Genomic DNA, 23759 nt, shown 5'->3' on the forward strand with positions numbered 1-23759 from the left:
TGCAAACATATATTCATGTAGGTGCAAGGGTCAATCTCAAGTTGCTTATATCCAAATATAAACAAATATCCAAAGCTCAAATCTTACCTACCATGCAACATGCATGAAACATACTTATGGATATACCATGGCCGAATACACCACAACACCATACCGTTTCAATTTGGTCATGGTTAACAAAGAACTTAGCATCTCATTCAAAAATGCTAAAAGAAAATCTAAGAGTCCTCAATCCCCCATCACATGTATCATTATCAAGCTTGATATTTAGCATGCAATGGCATTAACACCACATCCACTTTGGTCGAATATCATTCCCATGACATAGCAAAGATTTGAACCATGGGCTAATAAGAACATCAAGCTAGCAACAAAAAACATGCATGAATCTCATGGCACAACCTCAAACATACCTTAATCTTGATGCAAGTATAGCCAAATCTCTTCCTAATCCCTTCCAAACCAAACATGAAGCAAAATTCCTTCCTTCCTCTTTAGTATTTTCGGTCAAGAGAGAATAAAATGGATGAACATTTTTTTCTTTTCTTTTCTTCAATACACGGCAATGGGGAGGGGAGAAGCCTTCACACACAATTTTTTTTCATTTTTTTATTACCCATACCCCTTAGTTTAATGTTTCTCCCTAATGCACCAACAAAACATGTCTATGACATGTTTTGCCCATCCTCCCTTGTCATGGCCGGCCACCTCTTATAAAAAGAGGGATATTTGACATGCAAGGCCATTGTTTTGCATGCATGCTTTAATTAGTCATCACACATTTCCCCATCATACTTTCAAAGTTTTCTACTAGGTCCTTTCTAGTGAAATTCACATTTATAACTCTAAATCAAACATCAAAAATGTCACACACAATTAACACATATCATAAGCATCAAAATGAACATTAAATTATTTTTATGCCTCGGTTTTGTGGTCCCGAAACCACATTCGACTAGGGTCAATTTTGGCATCACAACTCTCCCCACTTAAGAAATTTTCGTCCCGAAAATCTTACCGTAAATAGGTTTGGGTAACGCTCTTTCATAGAGTTCTCGGGTTCCCAAGTAGCTTCTTCCATCCGTGTTTGAGCCATAACACTTTTACTAACGGAACCCTTTTGTTTCGCAACTCCTTCACTTCACGAGCTAGGATACTGAATCGGTTCTTTTCATAACTCATATCGCTTGAATTTCAACCTCGATGGACTAATTACGTCGACGGATCGGATCTATAGCGTCGAAGCATCGAAACATGAAAGACGTCGTGAATCTTTTCAAGTTCAGGGGGCAAAATCAAACGATATGCAATTGGACCGACTCGTTCGGAGACTTCATATGGCCCGATGAACCTCGGACTCAATTTGCCTTTACGGCCAAACCTGAGTATCTTTTTCCAAGGCGAAACTTTAAGAAACACTTTATCTCCCACCTGATACTCAATGTCTTTTTGCTTCAAATCCGCGTATGATTTATGACGATCTGTGGCCGCCTTCAGACTTTCACGGATTACCTTTACTTTCTGTTCAGCATCTTTAATCAAATCAACTCCGAAAATTTTACTTTCACCGAGCTCGGTCCAAAACAATGGTGTACGGCATTTACGACCGTACAAAGCCTCGTAAGGTGCCATCTTAATACTTGATTGAAAACTATTGTTGTGGCGAATTCAATCAAAGGTAAGTACTGCTCCCATGAACCACGAACTCGAGGATGCAACATCTCAACATATCCTCAAGTATCTGAATTATCCGCTCGGATTGACCATCGGTTTGGGGATGAAAGGCGGTCTTTGAAATGCAACTTGGTACCCAAAGCTTCTTGCAATTTCTTCCAAAATCGCGAGGTGAATCTCGGATCTCTATCCAACACAATGTAAATCGGTACCCGTGTAATCTCACAACTGAGAAACATACAATTCAGCTAGTTTATCCAATGAAAAATCCGTGCACGCGGGGATAAAGTGAGCCGACTTAGTCGATCTATCAACAACAACCCAAATCGCATCCTTCTTGCTCACGACAATGGCGGTCCGGACAGAAAGTCCATTGTGACTCGATCCCATTTCCACTCGGGTATCATAATCGGTGAAGTAATCTCAAGGCACTTGATGATCCGCTTTCACTTGTTGACATATTAAACATCTCAAACAAAGTCGGAGATGTCTCGTTTCATACCATGCCACCAAAACCGACGTTTCAAATCGTTGTACATCTTCGTACTCCGGGTGGATTGCCATTCGGCTACAATGGGCTTCGTTCGAATTATCGAAATAAGTTTCAATTCTTTGGAACACACAGACGACTTCGAACCTCAAACAATCGTCATCATCAATTTGAAACTCCGATTCCTTGTTCGAACACACTCGATCCGTTTTGCAACCAACTCATCGTCAACTTTACGAGCTTCATGAATTTGATGAGTCAATAATGGTTTGGCCTTTAATTGGCTACTAACACATTGTCGGGCGAGAATGGACAAGTGTACATTCATCGCTAAATAAAACAAGCGGTGATTTCGGCTTAAGGCGTCCGCAACCACATTAGCCTTTCCGGGTGATAATCAATGACAAGCTCATAATCTTTTAACAACTCGAGCCAACGTCTTTGTCGCAGATTTAAGTCTCTTTGAGTCATCAAATATTTGAGACTTTTGTGATCCGAATACACATGGCACTTCTCACCAAATAAGTAATGTTGCCATATCTTTAAAGCGAATACGATGGCAGCCAATTCGAGATCATGGGTCGGATAATTTTTCTCATGTGGCTTTAATTGTCTCGACGCATAGGCCACAACTCGACCTTCTTGCATCAATACGCAACATAACCCAAGTAGGGATGCGTCACTATAGATGACAAAACTCTTTGCCAGATTCGGGCTGCACTAATACTGGAGCTTCCGTCAAATGAGTTTTCAATTGATCGAAACTTTTCTGACACTTTTCCGTCCATTCGAACTTGACATCTTTACGAAGCGGTTTATCATAGGTGTGGCTATCATCCGAATCCTTTTACAAACCGTCGGTAGTAACCAAGAAGTCCCAAAAAGCTCGAACCTCAAGAATGTTTCTCGAAGGCTTCCAGATAAGTATGGCTAAAATTTTGCTCGGTCGACTCGAATACCGATCACGAGATACCACATGACCCAAGAAGCTAACCTCTCTTAACGAACTCACACTTGCTGAACTTAGCATATAACCGCTTATCCCGTAAAATTTGCAACACTAATCTCGGGTGCTCGCATGTTCGGTCTCATCTCTTGAATAGACCAAGATGTCGTCAATGAACACAACTACGAACCGATCCAAATACGGTCGAAGATCCGATTCATCAAATCCATAAATACCGCGAGGGCATTAGTGAGCCCAAGCGGCATCACTAAGAACTCATAGTGACCGTATCTCGCTTACAAGGCAATTTTGGGTATATCCGATCTCGGATTCATGGCGATAATAGCCCGATCTCAAATCTATTTTGAGAACACCGAGGCTCCTTCAGTTGATTGAACAAATCATCGATCTGTGATAGCGGATATTTGTTCTTTATTGTCACTTTATTAAGTCGACGATAGTCGATGCACAACCTCATAGTTCCGTCCTTCTTTTCACAAACAACACCGTGCGCACCAAGGTGAAAAACTCAAGGCGAGCAAAACCTCTATCCACCAACTCTTGCAACCGAGCTTTCAACTCCTTTAATTCGTTGGTGCCATACGATCACGAGCTATCAAAATCGGTGTGGTCCTGGTACAAGCTCAATACCAAACTCTATCTCTCGAATGTGGCAAACCCGGTAATTCTTGGAAAAACATCCGGGTATGCACAAACCAACAAGCAGATTCAGTTTTATTTCTAACTCCTTATCATCAAGTACATACATAAGGTATGCTTCGCACCCTTTCTTACATACTACGGGCCAACATTGATGATATTACACCGGCAACCCTTTAAGTCCGTAGATTCAACTCGGATCATCTCGTTATTTGTGCACCTCAAATCAATAGTCTTGCTTTTGCAATTCACAACCGCATCATGCACGGTCAACCAATCCAACCCAAGAATAACATCAAATTCATCGAGCGGCAAAAGCATCAAGTCCGCCAAAAGCAGAACCTCGAATTACTAGGGACATTTCTTACACACTTTGTCGACCAGCATGTAACGACCCAAGGGATTTGACACCGAATTACGAACTCGATGAGACTCAATAGGTAAAGTCTTCTTTGGATGCTAAGGTTTCGCATATATAAGAGTGAGTAGAACCGGGGTCAATTAAAGCAATCACATTAGTACCAAAGAGAGTGAAAGTACCGGTAATAACATCCGGCGAGGAAGCATCCTCACGTCTGGCGTATGGCATAAGCCCTAGCAGAGCGCGAGCCTCGGATCTGGTCGTAGCATCTCTAGATCCTCTCGACCACCACTAGCATTACCCGTATTTCGGATGGTCTACCTCGGCGGTGGTAGCACCCGCTTTCCCACTCGATTTATATTCATTCGGACAACCTTGGGCAATCTTTAATGAAGTGGTCAATCGCTTCGCACTTATAACAGGCGGTCACGGAATCTACAACTTCCGAATGCCATTTGCCACAATCACGGCACTCCGCTCTCTCTCGACGATCATTTCCACCATCTGGCGATCGAAGTGACTCGTGTGGTCATAGGGGTCGATCGCGATCTCGTCTAGAAAAGCCCGAAGTGTCTCTAGACCGCCTAAGCCATCTCTGAATTTCTTTGATGATGTGGGAAGGGCTTCCCAAGACCTCTTCTGAAACTCCCTTGCTCCCACTTCACTTTTCTTTTCTCCATCTTGAGCTCCTCGACTTTGCATGCTCTCTCGACAAGAGCCACAAACTCTCGATTTCCAAAATGCCAACATACGACTTTATATCATCATTCATCCATCTTGAGCGTTTACACATCACGACTTCAAGAAATGCATTCCGCTGCGTCTGGCTAAGCCTCACAAATTTTGTTCGTAGTCGATGTGACATGGAACCTTGTTTAAGTTCAAGAAATTCCTTCCGCTTTTTATCCATAAATCTCGATGATATACTTTTTCCAAACTCGGTTTGGAAAAAACTCCCAAGTTACTTGCTCTCGGGCACTGTGAAGTCGAGTACACCACCAATAGTAGGCGTAATCACGTAGCAAGGAGATAGTACACTTTAGGCATTCATCGGTGTACAAGATAGCTCATCGAGTGCGGATAGTGTTGTCCAACCAAAATTCAGCTTGCTCGGCATCGCCGCTATCCGTAGCTTTAAATTTAGTAGCCCCATGTTTTGGATTCATCAACCGGGGCTTATTGGACCTTATTTGGTAAGTTACTGGGAGGCATTGTAGGTGCGGGGTCGATATTAGTCGGGAATGGAGGTCGTGGAACAGTAGTGTTAGTTCGAATGTATTGGTTGAACCAATCATTCATCACGCTATAAAAGCTTGCCTAGCCTCATCATTCGGATTGCTAGCGACAGGTTGAGAGTCCGCCGTGCTGTCCCTTGTGCGGAGCAGCGCCACACTCTCCACATCATCGCTATCGCTCGGTTGGGATCGGGATCCATTACTATAAATAAACACAAATTCAAATGGCGTAAATCACCACACTATCAATTTATCACAAAATGGCATGTATAGCTAGACCCAAACGTATTACAGTAGTCCTAGAATCGACTAAACCATAGCTTTGATACCAATAAAATTGTAACACCCCGTACCCGAGTCCGTTATCGGAATCGAACACAAGGTGCACACAGACTTAACTTAATTGTTTTCACAGTCCATAAAAAAAAAAATTTCCAGACTAGTGGTTCTTTGCGTCCTTTGTTGCCTTAAAAATCATATCTTGAGTTTTAAAGCTCGAAAATCAGTTTCATAATTTTTCACTGAAACTAGACTCATAAGTCCATCAACATATTTTTTTCTAGAATTTTTGGATGGGCCAATTAGTACAGTTTATTAGTTAAAGTCTCCCTAATCCGGGGTTCGACTACTCGACCTTCACGCATTACGAATTGGATATCTCCCTCTACAGGGCTTCAATACTGATGCCGTTTGTTTCTATAGAAACTAGACTCAGAGAGGAATCTATAAATATATGGCATGACTCCTAATTATCTCTGGTTAATTTACAATGAATTTTCAAAGTCGGAACAGGGATCCAGAAACTGTTCGCCCATTTCACGAGAACTTAAATATCTCTTAACATATAACTCATATGACCGTTTCGTTTCTTCCATATGAAAGTAGATTCATCAAGGTTAATTTTATTCACTATTTAATACCATTCCTACTATTTTTAGTGATTTTTCACATCCACATCATCTTCTTTGTCAAGATCCGCCTTTAAGGTAGGCTTTACCTATTTCATGATTTCCATGATTCAATTGGCCCTTTTGCATACATAGCACAAAGTGTGATCATGATTAACCATTCCAATGGCTAATCATTTCAAAACCATTCCATACCTCATAATGATCAACATACAAACGATTATAGTACTATGCTAAAACGATATATAAGCCATTTTCGCATGGCTATCCAAGTTTACACAAAACCGAAAGGTACATGACCTACAACAAAAGGGTAGTCCTATACATGCCATTTCAAAGTTCAACCAAAATTGTACCAAAATGGGGGCTTTGATAGTGTGGATGACTTCGACTTGATGATCCCAAATCCGATAGCTAACGAGCAAAATCTATAAAACAAAGAGCCAAAGCAACAGGGTAAGCATTTTAATGCTTAGTAAGTCTCAAGTAATGAAATCACTTTGACTAAAGTAGTACATTTACATAACTAAATGAATCGCTTTATTAATACACATTCTCATAATCATACTTACTTCACATTACCGACCCTTATGTTCATACACAAAAGAACAACTTAGCCAAAGGCGGTAGCTCGTTTATCAACCGAGCGAATACTTACTTGTAAGGACTCAACTAATTCAAGCACATACTGAACATACCTCATTGCTGGAATTTTCACAAGTGTATAAACTGAAATTTTTCAGCAAGATTGCTCATTTCCGAGTCACGTACCTTGATTTAACCGGATATAACCCAAGCACAATTGCCTTGGTCTTAACCCGGATTTAGTAACTTGCACAATTGCCTTGGTCTTAACCGGATATAACAACTTCATACGAATGCCTTTGGGTCTTAGCCGGATATAATCACTAGCATAAATGCCTTGGATTTAACCCGGTATCATTCAAATGCTCATGTACACATATATCAATAATCACGACACATCCATATTTCATTTTCGTTACTAAGGCTCAAACACAAAATATTTATCAAACCTTTACAATTTCGGCTCAATAGCCACACACAAGGAGCATGATTTCAATATAATTCAAGTAGGGTCATTACTCAAGACTTACCTCGGATGTTGTCGAACGATTTACGGCTATTCGATCACTTTTTCCTTTCCTTATCCAACTGTGGTCCTCTAAGCTCTTGAGCTAATTCACACAAATTTAACTTATTAAAATCTCATTATGATAGCTTATGGCGAATATGACAAGGAGTTTAAATGGTCATATGGCCATCCTTTAGCTCAAATACACAACGGTCATGCACATTTTTAATCACAATAAGCAATTCAATACAATTCATTCAAACATCAAAGTGAAGCTCAAGGTACTTAGCCCTTATATATATTAGACATTAGAGTCACATGTGCACGAAATCACGAATCGAATTCAACACATTAGTTAGTACTCTCCTTAGCAATTTTCCAAGCCAAGAATAGGCATCAATATGCTTGCCTCTAACCGAATGCATGCACACCAACTCCCTCATGTGGCCGAATATGCATGTCCATGTTGAGGCCAATTATACACTTAATACCACACAAAAAAAACAGCATACATTTTACTAACTAACGATTACATATTGTAGCTCAATACACATCTCTCATTTACTTCATAACCGAAACATCATCACAAGCAAATATACACCTTGAAATAGTATATATGTCATACCAATACATCATGTGCAAACATATATTCATGTAGGTGCAAGGGCCGAATCTCAAGTTGTTATATCCAATTATAAACACATATCCAAAGCTCAAATCTTACCTACCATGCAACATGCATGAAACATACTTATGGATATACCATGGACGAATACACCACAACACCATACCGTTTCAATTTGGTCATGGTTAACAAAGAACTTAGCATCTCATTCAAAAATGCTAAAAGAAAATCTAAGAGTCCTCAACCCCCCATCGCATGTATCATTATCAAGCTTGATATTTAGCATGCAATGGCATTAACACCACATCCACTTTGGCCGAATATCATTCCCATGACATAGCAAAGATTTGAACCATGGGCTAATAAGAACATCAAGCTAGCAACTAAAAACATGCATGAATCTCATGGCACAACCTCAAACATACCTTAATCTTGATGCAAGTATAGCCAAATCTCTTCCTAATCCCTTCCAAACCAAACATGAAGCAAAAATTCCTTCCTTCCTCTTTAGTATTTTCGGTCAAGAGAGAATGAAATGGATGAACAATTTTTTCTTTTCTTTTCTTCAATACACGGCAATGGGGAGGGAGAAGCCTTCGCACACAATTTTTTTTCATTTTTTATTACCCATACCCCTTAGTTTAATGTTTCTCCTAATGCACCAACAAAACATGTCTATGACATGTTTTGCCCATCCTCCTTGTCATGGCCGCCACCTCTTATAAAAGAGGGATATTTGACATGCAAGGCCATTGTTTTGCATGCATGCTTTAATTAGTCATCACACATTTCCCCATCATACTTTTAAAGTTTTCTACTAGGTCCTTTCTAGTGAAATTCACATTTATAACTCTAAATCAAACATCAAAAATGTCACACACGAATTAACACATATCATAAGCATCAAAATGAACATTAAATTATTTTTATGCCTCGGTTTTGTGGTCCCGAAACCACATTCCGACTAGGGTCAATTTTGGGCTGTCACAGTGTGGGCTGGGTGAGTCGATATTTATATCCCCACATGGTGTGACGGGGGATGTAGCTGGTGTGTAGTGGATGGATAATTTGGATTGGATTGTATTGCATGTTTGATGATTTCTCTTTGAATGCTTGTTTTTCATCGTAGGTTGTACACACTGAGTTTGCGAAAACTCACCCCCTCTTTTATTTTATTTTCAGGCGATGCTCAGTAGAAGGTTAGATGTTTGGAGGGACTCTGGGTGTTTGGCTAGCAAGATAATTCGGACTTGGTTTTTTTCTAAGCATTTAAGTTTTTATTTCTTTTTAAATGTGTTCAAATCAGATTGTAATAAGGTTTTCATTATGTTATTATTACTTGAATTATTATTATTATTTTCATTGTAATTATAAGAAGTTGAACATGGTTTCTTAAACTATAGTATGTCTTTTTCGCGTTTCCACAACTAATGTTTGGTACTTAAGCGGTCCCACCTCCTCTTCTCTGGAATCCTACCTGGTGCATAGTATTCGTTCATCTTAGCTCGTGGGACTTGTTAATGGACTAAGGTAAGTGAAAACCGAAATTAAGGGAAAATTACTGAAATGCCTCTAAGGGCGAAAATGACCAAAATACTCCTAGGTGTTGAATGTAAGTGTTATGGATGTGACATGCATACATATGATGTTCTGCTTAGGTTGCATATGGGGTGGGAACTATGGAACAGAGGAAGTATATGAGGATCGCTTGGTTGCATAACAATCGTGGATCCACCGACGGCTTTTAAAGCCCAATATGTAAATAAAGGTAGTTTCGCAACCGGGATACCATTGGTGTGTGGGCTGGGTGGGTCGATATTTATATCCCCACATGGTGTGACGAGGGATGGAGCTATTGTGTAGCGCGTGGATAATTTGGATGGGATTGCATTGCATGTTTGATGATTTCTCTTTGAATGCTTGTTTTTCATCGTGGGTTGTACACACTAAGTTTGTGAAGACTCACCCCCTCTTTTATTTTATTTTCAAGTGATGCTCAGTAGAAGGTTCGATGTTTGGAGGGAGTCTGGGTGGCCGGCTAGCAAGATAATTCGGACTTGGTTTTTTTACTAAGAAATTAAGTTTTTATTTCTTTTTAAGTGTGTTCAGATCAGATTGTAATAAGGTTTTCATTATGTTATTATTACTTGAATTATTATTATTATTTTCATTATAATTATAAGAAGTTGAACATGGTTTCTTAAACTATAGTATGTCTTTTCTATGTTTCTGCAACTAAATTTTTAAGTGACATGTTTTCATCAAATCTTATGTTTCAAACAAGTGATAGAAAGGAGTTTATTTTTAAGATGTTCTTTTATTTTAAGAAGGGTTTTCAATGAAAACACGGTTTTCGCTAAAACACTTCAATGTAACACGCCGGATACGGCCATAATGTCTGGGCTGGGTTTTGGGTGTTACAAATTATCTAAACTAAGAATTCACAGAAAGTAGAATTGGGGGATTACTTTTGGAAAACAATTGAATTAAGACAATACCTAAAAAAAAATCCACCTAGACTTTACTTGTTGTTTTGGCTCCAAATTGGACGATTTATTCATTTAACTTGTTCCGTAGAGATCCCTAAGTTATGTTATTATCCCTATTCAAGACTAATAACGTCTAATCCCTAGATTGAATAATTGAGACTTTTCTCTAATTAACACCTAGGGTTGCATTAACTCTATCTATGGATCCCCTTATTAGGTTTCACCCTAATCCGGAAAAATCTTATCACCCTATCTCTAGGCATGCAATCAACTCCGCTTAATTATGACAAATATACTTTTAGACAAGGTCTATTCCTCCTCTGAATAAGAGCATATCTTGAATCAGTATCCTGTGATATCAAAACAAGAACTAAGAACACATAATTAAGAACAAGTTAAATATTTATCATACAATTTAGAAAATAATAACAAGATTCGTCTTAGGTTTCATTCCCCTTAGGTATTTAGGGGATTTAGTTCATAACTAAAAAGGAAAACATCTCAGAAGAGTAATGAATGCAAAACATAAAGAAAACCCAAAACTCCTGAAAGGAAATTGAGGGGAGATCTTATGTCTTGATGATGAATCAGGCTTCTAAGATGGAACAATCGGCTTTCTTCGAGTAATTCCTTCATCCCTCTTTGTGCCTCCCATTTTCTTCCTCCTTTAGGGTGTATTTATAGGCTTTGGAATGCCTAAGAACTCTTGAAATTAGCCTTTTTCGAATTGGACTCTACTTGGGCTTGGCAGGGACAGCCCGTGTGCCATTACTTCAGGCCGTGCTCGAGCCTGTTAAATAGGCACGGCTATGTGGTCCACCCGTGTGAGTCATGCTTCGATTCTGCCAAATTGACACGACCGTGTGGTCTGCTCGTGTGAGGAGGTCCACGCCGTGTTGAATTCGTACTTTGGCCGATTTTCTCTATTTTTAGCCTGTTTCTCATTCCTTTCACTCTCTTATGCTCTCTTAAGTATAAAACATGAAATAAAGGAATTAGAACCATCGAATTCACCAATTCTAAGGGAAAATCATCCATAAAATGCATTAAGCATGGCGTAAAAAATATGTATAAATTACGATTTATCAAATACCCCCATACTTAAGCATTTGCTTGTCCTCAAGCAAAATTCTCAACTCATAATCAAAATAAATTCTTTTCAACTTATAATTTCTATCTATAATATCTCAAAATAATCCATAGGTAATCATACATTGAGAATTCAACTAAAAGAACATCAAAGTTTCAAACATTCCAAGTTGAGCATTTTATTTTGAAAACATAGGTGTCTCCCTTCGTTTAAGTAATTATCTTCGATTCATAATGTCACAGAGTTTCACATCCTCACTAAAGATTCACTTAAATCACTCGAGGCGTTTAAAGATAATAAATGAAGCACTCAATAGTCAATAATGAAAAGTCATTACCACAGGCTTGTATGAAAATGAAATCTCCAACACTATAAATTGATATGATACATCAATCAAAAGGTCTTTAGAGGGTTGTAATGAGGCTTGGTTAGGGGGTGTGGTTACAGGCTGAAAGAAAAAGTTAGAATCGAGATTGAATTGAAAATCACTTAACTAGAAAAAGATTTAATCATCACTTGCGTACAACAGAGCTTCTTATTAGAAAATGGAATTTAAATACTTAAGCTCAAAAGCAAAAGATTACTACTAATGTATATACACAATTTTTTTTAGAAGAAGTTAAATAACATAAACTAACTATTAAGATCAAGACATAGCTGAGCAACTATTTCAATTCAAATCTCGACAAAAACAGGGATCAAATTAATTTAGGGGATTTCAACAATAATGGGTTAAGGGTTAATATTAAGGGTAATACAAGAAATGGCTTGTTAGGCTCAAGGGTGTTCACTAAAGGTTAATCGTGGAGGTAGGCTTTTCATGGCATAAGTGGGCTAATCCTAAGTGCCTTAATCATTTTCACATATCAAATCAAATGGTGTGGTCTTGACATGCATAATCAAGCAAGTTCTAGAATAACAGTTCAATATTGACGCTCTTAAAGCAATAATAAAACTGAGCATGAAAGAATTAACAGATGCTCAAAAGGCTAAAAAATCTCACAAAAATTATGGCTTTTTGATGTTTAAAACTTATGAATTCCAACTCAAAGTAATACCTAAACTTTGGGGAAAACAATCTAAAATTTTAAATTCTTAAAAATCAACTTATCATGCTTGATTCACTAATGTCTTAAAGTTTAAACAATCAATGCATAAATGCCTATGTTTTAATTCAAGATATATCAATCAAAATCATAAATCAATCAAATTTTATCCTAAATACGATATGAGAGCTTTTCAAGAGAACAAGGCAGTCATTCAGGGATTTTTCTGATAATGAAATGGATACCCCCCACACTTAAGATGTACATTGTTCTCAATGTACAAAGATAGATATCTAGAAAAGAATGTCAAAATAAGAGAGGGAGAGAAGTGAAACTTCTTGAGTGAATAATGAATTTTCTTGAACTGGAGTGTCGGAGAATAACCGACGTGAGGTGGAGGAGGATACTTCGGTGGTGGTAGAGGTTCATTAGTCCATAAGTCCTGCACCAAAAGAATATTATATCTAAAATTGGTTATGGCCGTGGTCGAGCAGGACATGGCAGTCGTGGAGAACCTTTCCCAGTGGAGTTTCGAGTTCCTATGTGATGATGAGCTTTGGAGCTTTTTATAACTATGATAGCATCAAGAACTCTTTTAGAAAATATATAATAAAAATGATTACTCAATAGGAAATAGCTGGAATTCAAAATTGTGAAATAAAAATTATAAATCCTAATAAAAATAAGATGAAAGAAAAATAAAAAGTAGTCTTAAAATAAAATAAAAGTAAAAACATAAAATAATAAATAAAAGTTTTTAAACATCTTCATCGCTAGATGGCTCGCGAGGTGGGACTGGCGATGAGATGTAGAGGTGCTGACATATCTACTACAGAGTAGCATTAATGTTGTCAAATCGTTGAAAACACTACTGCTTGAATCGAGTGATGCGCTAAAAAATGTTAGCATATGAAGCTGCCGCATGAACTGGACGAGAGGGTGGTGGTGGTTGAGACGTTGGGTCCTCGTGCTGTGGAGGGACATCATCAGGAATGTCCTCGGAGGCCTCCTCTTCGGTAGATTGGGCGAGACGATATTGAGGAGGGTAGGTTCCTCGGTCCTTTTCAATCATCCTCATGCTAAGCATGCTCGAGATGCCTTTTGGAGACATCTGGCCAATGAAGGTCAAGGATGATTCTTGGGCCGCGGTGCTGAGGAGCCCGAAGTGTCGAGTCAACCGAGTAACATAGGGGCCAATGGAGATGACCCCCTTCCTATGTCACTCCGTCTGGTGTTGAATAGTGAGGATAATGAAATAGGCAAGGTCGATGATGTGCTCGTGCGATATACACCATAGAAAGTAGGCGTCGTGAGTGTTGATGATGCCAGTGCTCTCTCGCCTTCCTGTAATCGTGTAAGCCAAAATGGCGTGTAGGTACCTCAGAGATGGAGGGAGAGCTGATGCCTTGTAGCGGCTAGGATTGTAGGTGACCCTAGCTGGTACTAGTGCGTCCCAGCACCGTGAAGGAGAACGATGGATGTGGCAGTTGAGAGTATCTAAGTCATTCTCCTCCTTGAATTCCTCCGTATATAAACCCAGTTTAGTACCGAATTCTGGGACACTTAGCTGGCGGACTACTCTACCTAGGCAAAATTGGACCATGTAGGGATCATCGTAGTTCATCATCGCGGTCTGAAGATGAAATGTGGAGCATAATTCCATCGTGAGCTCGAGATACATCGGCTCGATGATCCTAAAGAAAAGCTCCCAAGGATCAGTGGTTAGAAGGGCTCGAATCTCATCAGCCAACTAAACTTGTTCTATTGTAGCCCAGTCGATGTAGTGGCCTGCAATTAAAGGTTAGGCCCAGAGTATTTGGAAAAGTTCTTCTTGGGGCCCGATGAGGAACCTCAGGAAAGGGTGACGAACTTCCGCGGTAGGACTTGAGGAAGATGACGGTCCCTTTCTTTTCTTTGAAGTAGGGACAACGGCCTTTTTACCACGTGAAGACGACATTGTATACCTACAAGTGGAAACATCAATTTGTCTTGATAAGTAGACAAGGAAAAATGTGACTAAATTCGAGGAGGAAAATGCATAAATATGTTCAGGCACAACTACTAAGTTTAACAAAAACAATAAGTTCAATGGCCTATTTTTGTGGCATTAACATGGTGATATAAGTAAAAATGGCAAATAATGGAATGCAACATACTATATGAATGAACAAAAATGTCAACACAAGAAGCATGAATATTTCAACTATCCTAACCATGACTAATCAAATGGAGTAGAGAAATCATGTAATGCGTAAGAATTTGAACATGAAAAGATAATAACTACTCTAGATATGAAATGCAAGTGATAAAGAGATGAAAAGAACATAAAAAATGCATAGTACTATGATAACTTAACATGAAAAATGTGTGCAATTAAAGGGAAAAGAAGAAACAAACGCTAGAAAGAGGAGAAGGAGTGTCAAAAATAAAGTTGGAGGCGGCGCACGGGCATGGCGGGGAGGGCGTGTGGACTTGCAACGGCTAGGGTTAGGGTTTTTGGGTGAAGAATACAATGAATAGTGCTCCTATTTATAGATTTTGGGGCATACGGCTAGAGAACACGCCTGTGTTCCCCAATTTCAGTCCGTGTGATTCATAAATTTTGAATTTGGGCGCGTCTGACTTTTAGTACACGCCCATGTTCTATGGGCTTGTGGGTGCGCACGGCCATGTCGCACGACCGTGCTTGGCTTCATTCGCTTCTCCCACGCCAGTGTATGAAGGCCTATGCCCATGTTAGTTTAACAGGTTTGACCATGGTTGCTTGGCACGGGAGTGTCGAACGCCGGTGTTGATTTGACAGGTTCGCCCATGGCCATGTCGCACGGCCGTGGCGATTTATCATAGCCCGTATTGGGGAAATCTTTGCCCTGTTTTCACACGTCCCTAAGCACGCCCGTGTGCTTGGCCGTGTCTGTGTGGAGAAACCTGTATTCAAGATCTCTGTTAGTAAGTTAGGTGTTAAATACTAAAATTTAAAGAAATTAATATTGTAGGTGCTCGAGTTACCTCTCGAGAAGCGCTTATTTATAGTCTAAGCTCGACTTACCTCTCCATTGAATAGTCGTAGTGATTCGAGGAGTTTATACTCCTCATTCCTGCTATCATTCTCATCAAAATAAGGTTTCAGACAGGTGTTGTTTACCTTAAAAGTGTCGAACTTGTGATGACTAACCTCGACTGTATCGAATGGGAAAATGCTAAGTACCATAAGAGGTATTTCTTCATTCGATTTGGTAGTGACAATGTGAGGATCTGCGGCATCTAATAATACTTTATCTCCAATCTTAAGTTGATTTGGGAAGGTACTAAGCTCGTTCTAGCGTAGTTTTGGTTTATCATGTGTTCTCTATCTATTTGTCCGCCAATCATCTAGCTCCTCGATTTGTAGCCTTCGATCTTCATGAATAGGTCCTCTGCTACTACTTGAGAATGACTCATGTGCTTCCTTCAGACTCATTTCCTGCAAAGTAGGTTGTACCATATTGTCTATTTTAGTAGAATGGTTTAGAAGATCACCTTTAATTCCCGATGTGTTGCCAAAATTGCGAGCTTGAAGGGTGATTGTTTTGTCTCCCACGCGGAGTATGAGTTCACCTGTGCCAACATCAATAATCATTTTAGTAGTTGCTAAAAAGGGCCTTCCTAAAATCAAAGGAGTCTTGCTATCCTTATCTATGTCTAGAACAATGAAGTCAATGGGAAATATAAATTTATCGATTTTAACTAGCACATCTTCAATAATACCCCTAGGGAATCTTATAGTTTTATCTGCTAATTGAATGATCATCCTAGTCTGTTTGGTTTTCCTAAGACCTAATTGTTTGAACATTTTGTAGGGCATGACTTTAATACTAGCCCTTAAATCAGCTAATGCATTATTAACATCTAAACTACCAATTAAGCAAGGAATCGTAAAACTCCCTGGATCTTTTAGTTTGTTGGGTAGTTTATTTTAGAGAATAGCTGAGCAAACTGTGTTTAGCTCCACATGCGGCGCCTTGTCCAACTTCCGTTTATTTGCTAAAAGCTCCTTTAAAAATTTCATTGCGTTTGGCATCTGTGATAGAGCTTAAATAAACGGTAAGTTAATATGTAATTTTTTAAGAGTTTAAGGAATTTACCAAATTGTTCATCTGAGCAGTCTTTCCTTGTCGTGTTGGGGTATGGCACACGAGGTTTATATTCGACATTCACTGATTTTTTTTTTGTTATGACCTACCTCACCTTGTCCTCTGCTTACCATAGTTTCTTACCTCGATTCTTGCTTCGGCTCGACGACTCCCTCTTTATCTTGAATATTAATTGCGTTGAGCTGTTCCCTTGGGTTGGGTTCAGTATTACTTAGCAAGCTACCTTATGGTCGTTCGGAGATTAGTTTGGACAACTGGCCTATCTGAGTTTCGAGCCCTTGGATCGATGCTTGTTGATTAAGTGTTGTCTCAGTGTTCTGGAAACGAGTTTCTGACACCGAGATAAATTTAGACAGCATTTCTTCAAGGTTCGGCTTCTTCTCTTATTGGTAAGGTGGTTGTTGGAAGCCTGGAGGATGTTGTGGTCTTTGATTGCCCTGACCACCCCACGAGAAATTGGGATAGTTCTTCCAACCTGCATTATAAGTGTTACTATATGGGTTATTTTGGGATCTAGAGTTATTGTTACCCATATATTAGACTTGTTCCTCCTTGATGCTAGGGTTGAGTGGTTGATACTCTGTGCATGCTCCTCCTCTATTCGTCTCACACCTCATTATTGGATGTACCTGAGTAGAACCAAGTAAACCATCAATCTTTTTATTTAAAAGTTCTACCTAGTTTGAGAGCATAGTAACCGAATCGACGTTATAAATGCCTGCTGTTTTAGTTGGCTTAGTCCTCATGACTTGCCACTGATAGTTATTCAGTGACATCTCTTCAATAAATTCGTAAGCATTTTCAGGTGTTTTATTATTGATGGTTCCCCCAACAGCTGCGTCAACCATTTGTCAAGTTGAAGGATTCAGGCCATTATGGAATGTCTAAACCTGTAGGTAAAGCGGTAACCCATGGTGAGGGCACCTTCTCAGTAACTCTTTGTATCTTTCCCATGCATCGTAAAGAGTTTCTAAGTCCATCTGCACAAATGAAGAGATATCATTATGTAATTTGGCCATTTTAGTCGGCAGAAAATATTTTAATAGAAATTTTTCGGTCATTTGCTCCCAAGTAGTGATTGACCCTTGTGGTAACGAGTTCAACCACTGTTTAGCTTTGTTCCTCAATGAAAAGGGAAACAACCAAAGACGTATGGCATCATCAGAAAAGCCATTGATTTTAAATGTATCGCAAAGTTCCAAAAAGTTTGCCAAGTGAGCATTAGGATCTTCATCCTGCAATCCATCAAACTGAACAAATTGTTGTATCATTTGAATTGTGTTGGGTTTTAGTTCAAAATTATTCGCAACAATAGCAGGCCTAACTATACTTGACTCAGTTCTTGTTAAAGTAGGTTTAGCATAATCATACATAGTACGAGGAGCAGGATTTTGATTTGCTAGTTCAACGTGTATCGCAGGAGGTAGCTGATTGTCTTGGTTTTTATCCATCTCTTCGGTTGGGGTTTGAGTATCTTCCTCTTGATCGTTCTCTGTGTATCTTCAGCTTCGTCTTATTTCTCTCTGGTTTCTGCGAACTGTGCGATCGATTTCTTCGTCAAAAAGTAGTGATCCTGACAGGTTTCTTCTAGTCATAAACTATAAAAACCTGCCAAGAGAAAGAAAAAGTAAATTAATAAATAATAAAAAAGTTAAATTAAATTAAATTGCAAGAAAAATAAATGGCCAAAGTAATAAAAATTGAGCATTCCTAATACCTTAGTTCCCCAGCAATGACGCCAAAAACTTGATCGCGATTTTGTGTGATAGGTTTTAAATATTTATAAGGAATCGTTCTTGAAACTAACTATTATCACGATATAGGCAAGTGTACCTATCGAACAGTAGTATAGTTTTAGCAAGACCGGATTGTCGAACCCAAATGAACTAAAAGTACTAGTAATGACTATCTTTTTATTATCTAGCCTAAGAATAAGGAGGTTTTGTTTTAAATAACTAATTATCTAAATTAAGAATTCACAGAAAGTAGAATTGGGGGATTAATTTTGGAAAACGATTGAATTAAGACAATACCTAAGAAAAAATCCACCTAGACTTTACTTGTTATTCTGGCTTCGAACCGGACGATTTATTCATTTAACTTGTTCCGTAGAGATCTCTAAGTTATGTTATTATCCCTATTCAAGACTAATAACGTCTAATCCCTAGATTGAATAATTGAGACTTTCTCTAATTAACACCTAGGGTTGCATTAACTCGATCTATGGATCCCCTTATTAGGTTTCACCCTAATTCGACAAAATTTTGTCACCCTATCTCTAGGCGCGCAATCAACTCCGCATAATTATGACAAATGTACTCTTAGACAGGGTCTATTCCTCCTCTAAATAAGAGCTTATCTTGAATCAGTATCCTGTGATATCAAAACAAGAATTAATAACACATAATTAAGAACAAGTTAAATATTTATCATACAATTCAGAAAATAATAACAAGATTCATCTTAGGTTTCATTCCCCTTAGGTTTTTAGGGGATTTAGTTCATAACTAAAAAGGAAAACATCTCAGAAGAGTAATGAATACAAAACATAAAGAAAACCCAAAACTCTTGAAGGGAAATTGAGGGGAGATCTTCAGTCTTGATGATGAATCCAGTTTCTGAGATGGAACAATCGGCTTTCTTTGAGTAATTCCTTCCTCCCTCTCTGTGCCTTCTGTGACAGCCCAAAATTGACCCTAGTCGGGATGTGGTTTCGGGACCACAAAACCGAGGCATAAAAATAATTTAAAATTTATTTTGATGCCTATGATATGTGTTAATTTGTGTGTGACATTTTTGATGTTTCGGTTTAGTGTTATAAATGTGAATTTCACTAGAAAGGACCTAGTAGTGAACTTTGAAAGTATGATGGGGAAATGTGTGATGACTAGTTGCTCATGCATGCAAAAATTAAGGGATTTGCATGTCAAATTCCCCCAACATGAAGTGGCCGCCATGGCAAGAGAGGATGGGTAAAACATGTCATGAAACATGTTTTGTTGGTGCATTAGGGAGAAATAATAAACAAAGGTGTATGGGTAAGAAAAGAATGAAAAAAATGTGTGTGAGTGTGGTATTCCCCCCATTGCCGTGGAATTGTAGAGAAAGAAAGAAAATTTTGTTCATCCTTTCTTTGAGCCAAAACTAAGGAAGAAGGAGGGATTTTGCTCCATTTTTGGTTTGGAAGAGATCTAGAAGGAGATTTTGGCTATACTTGCATCAAGATTAAGGTATGTATGAGGTTGTGTCATGAGATTCATGCATGTTTTAGTTGCTAACTTGATGTTCATGTTAGCCATGGTTCAAATCCTTGTTATGCCATGGAAATGGTATTTGGCCAAGGTTGTTATTGTGTTGAAGCCATTGCATGCTAAATGTGAAGCTTGCTAATGATGCATGCAATGATGGATTGACTACTCTTGAAATTTCTTTGTAGAAATCTTGAGTAAGACATTGAATTCTTTGTTTAACCATGACCGAAGTTGAAAGAGTATGGTTGTGATGTATTCGCCATGGTGCATTCATGAGCATGATTTATGCTTGTTACTTGATTGGTAAAAATTTGTGTTTGGATGGGTATGAACCCCTTGAGATTCGGCCTTGCACCTATATGTGTATACATGTTTGCACATGATGTATTGGCATGACATATATACTATTTCAAGGTATATATTTGCTTGTGATGATGTTTCGGTTATGAAGTACATGAGAGATGTGTATTGAGCTACAATATGTAATGCGTTAGTTAGTAAAATGCATGCTGTTTTTGTGTGGTATTAAGTGCATAATTGGCCTCAACATGGACATGCATATTCGCCACATGAGGGAAATTGGTGTGCATGCATTCGGTTAGAGGCAAGCATATTGATGCCTATTCTTGGCTTAGAAAATTCGCTAAGAGGAATATTAACTAATGTGTTGAGTTCGATTCGTGATTTCGTACATATGTGACTTTGATGCCTAATGAGCATATATATTGGCTAGGTATCTTGAATTCCTCTTTCGATGCTCAAATGATAAAACCAATTTATTTGTTAAATTAAGCTCAAGAGCAAAGGGGAGCTAAATCCGATAAGGGGAAGGAAAAAGTCGTCGAATAGCCGTCGAAATCGTTCGACCACGTCCGAGGTAAGTTTTCGAGTATCGAAACTTAGATTTTGATTCGATTGAATGAAGTAATGAGCAATCGAATTTGTGCCTTTGTATGTGGCCATTGAGCCAAAATGATATTTTTGCTAAGGGAATTGTGCATAAATATTGTGTTATGAAATTGAAACAAAGATGTGTATGAATGTTCGAGTGATATCCAGGCTAAGCCCGAAGGCAATTGTGCAAATTGTGATACCCGGGCTAAGCCCGAAGGCAATTGTGCGAGTTATGATATCCGGGTTAAGTCCCGAAGGCCTTTGTGCGGGTTACCATAACCGGGCTATGTCCCGAAGGCGTTTGAATGAGTAGCTATATCCGGATAAACTCCAAGGTATGTGATTCGAGAACTTTGAACTTGCTGGAAAATTTTCAGTTAATGCACTTGTGAAATTCCCAACAACAAGGTATGTTTTGTGTGTGCTTCAGCACACTATGAGTAAGTGCGTATGAATATTCGCTCTAATGATAAATGAGCTATCGGCATTAACTAGGCCGTTATTTGTGTATGAATATAAGAGTTGGGATTGTGAAGTAAGCATGTCTTTGAGAAATTGTGCATATGAATTATTGTTTAGCTACTTGAATGCTATGCTTTGGTTGTGTGTATATTATGGCTCAAACTTACTAAGCATAAATTGCTTACTCCGTTTCTTTGTTTCTCTGTTTATAGATTTTGCTCGTTAGCGATCGGATTCGGGATCATAGAAGTTGAAGTCAACCACACTATCAAAGCCCTTTTGGTACTCCTTTAGTTGAGTTTTGGATATGGCATGTATAGGACTACTCTCGGTTGTTTTTAAGTACTTGTGATGTATATGTGTGCCATGCGAAAATGGTTCGTAAAAGTGGAGCATGGAATTTGACCATATGTGGTTTGTAGTTATATTTGGTTTCATGATGTGATTATGGTTTGGAATGAGAGAGTTGGTCACATGATCAGCCATTGGAATGGCTAAATATGATCATATGTTGGACCTAAGTATGACTAGACTATAGTTGGTCCATGGGAACTACAATATAGGTAAAGCCTACCTTAAAAACAGATGCTGCCAGCTGCAGTGACGTGGATGTGGAAAATCACAAAAATTTGTAGGAATGGTGTTAATTAGTGAATAAATTATGCGATTGAACCTTGACGAGTCTATTTTCATATGAAAGTAACGAAACGATCATATGAACAGTATACCGAGAGATATTAAAGTTCTCGTGAGACAGGGCCAGAACGGTTTCTGGGTCCCCTATCATGACTTTGAAAATTTACCATAAATTATCCAGAATGAATTAGAAGTCATGCCTTATATTTGAAGATTCCTTTTTGAGTCTAGTTTCATTAGAAACAAACGGTATCAGTATTGAAACCCTGTACAGAGAGATATTCAAGTTGTAACGCGCGAAGGTCAGTGTAGTCGACCCCTGTAACATGGGTGACTTTAACTAATAAACTGTACCAATTGGCCCAACCAAAAATTCTATAAATAAATCCATGGATGTATATATGAGTCTAAATTCAGGGAAAATTTACGGAATCAGTTTCCGAGTTGTGAAACTCGAGATACGCTTTTTAAGGCAACAGCGACGCAGTTTTCCAGCTTGCCTGGAAATGTCAAATTGGTTGGTGCCATAAGTGGTTTTGGCTTGTTAACCCCTCGTGTCCGACACCGGCAACGGTCTCGGGTTCGGGGTGTTACACCTTCCATTTTCTTCCTCCTCTAAGGTGTATTTATAGGCTTCGGAATGCCCAAGAACCCTTTAAATTAGCCTTTTCCGAATTGGACTCAACTTGGGCTCGACAGGGACACGCCCGTGTGCGATTACTTCAGGCCGTGCTTGAGCCTGTTAAATAGGCACGGCCGTGTGGTCCAAATGTGTGAGTCGTGCTTCGATTCCGCCAAATTGACACGACCATGTGGTCTACCCGTGTGAGGAGGTCCAGGTCGTGTTGAATTCGTACTTTGGCCCATTTTCTCTATTTTTAGCCCGTTTCTCGTTCCTTTCACTCTCCTATGCTCTCCTAAGTATAAAACATGAAATAAAGGCATTAGAAGCATCGAATTCACCAATTCTAAGGGAAAATCATCTATAAAATGCATTAACCATGGGGTAAAAAAATATGTATAAATTACGATTTATCATCTAGCAACCAAGAGAAGATTCTCGAGGTAGCTTAACTTTCATCTATTGAAACCTCAAAAAATGACGTCTACTTTCAACTTTGTTTTTCTTGGTGAGTCTCAATCCATTTCTGAACCTCCTTACTTCAATGGTGCCAGTTATTCTTATTGGAAGACTAGAATGATGTTGTTCATACAAATTAATTATATTGTTACATGGGACATCATCATGGATGATCCATCCGTACCTCTCAAGCAAGAAGGAGAGCTCTTAGTTCCAAAGAGCAAGAAGGAATGGAAGAGGAAGATAGGAGAAGCATACAACACAATGCCAAGGCCATGCACACTCTCTTTTGTACACTTGGTCCAGAAGAATATAGTAGGGTATCATCTTGTTCCCATGCTAAGAAAATTTGGGGCAAATTGGAGGTCACTCATAAGTGTATCAATCAAGTTAAGAAATCAAAGGTGGGAATTCTCACCTTTAATTACGAGACATTCATGATGAAGCCTGAGGAGGACATCAAAGCTATGTCCGATAGTTCATCATTATCATCAATGAGCCCAAATCCTATGGGAAGACCCATCTCAATGAAAAATTAGTGTGGAAAATGCTTAGAAGCTTGCCAATGTTTTGGGATGCCAAAGTTACAGCCATAGAGGAAGAAATAAATTTGGAGACTCTCTCTTCTTTACTCACTCATTAAATGAGACATAAAGGAGTGAACAAAGGAGAAGAAAAAGTTGAA

General features: G+C 38.8%; 1 non-coding gene across 1 annotated transcript; it reads left to right on the forward strand.

Moving 5' to 3' along the window:
* The first annotated feature begins 17656 nt into the window (after positions 1–17656).
* LOC128279554 (small nucleolar RNA R71) lies at positions 17657–17762 on the forward strand. Its single transcript, XR_008269756.1, has one exon. It is a non-coding gene; the product is annotated as a small nucleolar RNA R71 (small nucleolar RNA).
* The last annotated feature ends 5997 nt before the right edge of the window (positions 17763–23759 follow it).

Source organism: Gossypium arboreum, chromosome 8 (genome assembly GCF_025698485.1).
Source record: "Gossypium arboreum isolate Shixiya-1 chromosome 8, ASM2569848v2, whole genome shotgun sequence".
NCBI lineage: Eukaryota > Viridiplantae > Streptophyta > Magnoliopsida > Malvales > Malvaceae > Gossypium > Gossypium arboreum.